Here is a 1,462-nt window from a genome sequence, read left to right as displayed (position 1 = left end):
ACGGGGATAATGTGTCACTTAGACGAGCATTAACTAATTTTCATCTAGACAAGAGCTAGAGGAGTATATCCATCATGCCACAGTTTTTTGTTTTATGTTTGACCCCATCCGTAGATAATAAACACGACCAATCTATAGTAGCTAAATTTAAACCGCACTTTTCATTTGGCCGATTAACACTACCACTGATATTATTGTGTTTTTTAGGTGGATATTTTTTGTTTTATTTCTTGTGTTTTGATTGAATGTGGGTTTTTGTCACATGATGGTGTCTCTTTGCACAGTTATTTTCTGAAGTTCTTAGGAGTGGATTTTCTATGCTCCCATGTAGCCACACCTTCTATCTATAGGCCATCCAGTTTTGCATTAATATCTGTGCTCAACCACTCTAGAAGTTTCACCTTGTTTCTACCAAACAAAACAACATTTGAAGTTGAAACTTTCCAAGTCAACAACACACAAATACAACACTGTAGAGAAATTGTTTCAATTTTTCCACAAAAACATCTAAATTGATATAATTTATTATAATACTCGTCATTTTAGACATTTCTGATGCACCAACAAAATCGAGAAACATTTATGCACATTGACACATTAATGTAATACTCATGCGGCATTGACCTGCAAAGTTTCATGTTCAAATCTTTTTTCTGTTTGGGAGAAAACAAAAAAAGAAAATTATATGCATGAATGTCAACACAAACACGGAAGGCCTAGATAGAAGGTGTCCCTACCATGGATCACATTTACAACTTTCCCATTTTTCAGAAGTTATAACGAGAGCATTGCACCAGTTGCATACATTGCTGCGCGCACAGGATAGACACATGTAGCGGCAAAGTGGCCAAGACTACTGAGGTACTCCCTCCGTTCCCAAATATTTTCTTTCTAGACATTTCAAATGGACTACAACATACAGATGTATGTAGACATATTTTAGAGTGTAGATTCACTTATTTTGTTTCGTATGTAGTCACTTGTTGAAATCTTTAGAAAGACAAATATTTGGGAACGGAGGGAGTAGATGGTAGCTAGAGTGAAGTGCAAGGTTAAAAACACTTTTAGCAAGGATCTATCCAAAGTTCCAAACAGACCATATAAATTCATTCCAAAGTAATGACTATTATTTCACATGTGTTGTTCCAAGTTATTGTAACACCCTGAGAATCATGCTACATTAACTCCCTGTGATTAAGCTAATCATGTTGCTAAACAGGGCTTGATCACATTTGAATCACATTCCTTTTCAAACTCCTAGATCAAACTTCAATTAAATTTAAAAGTGGAAAATAAAAGTTTTCAAAAATTTAAACAAAAATGTTCAGTGGGTGCCAAATAATACACTGGTAATTATGGTGGAGAAAACACATTTTTATAAAATACCTAAATACTTTTAAATGAAATAAAACAGAAAAGAAAATAAGCAAATAAAAAGAAAACAGAAAACAGAACAGACAAA

Source organism: Triticum aestivum, chromosome 7D (genome assembly GCF_018294505.1).
Source record: "Triticum aestivum cultivar Chinese Spring chromosome 7D, IWGSC CS RefSeq v2.1, whole genome shotgun sequence".
NCBI classification, from domain to species: Eukaryota; Viridiplantae; Streptophyta; class Magnoliopsida; order Poales; family Poaceae; genus Triticum; species Triticum aestivum.
Note: the sequence above shows the minus strand (reverse complement) of the source record.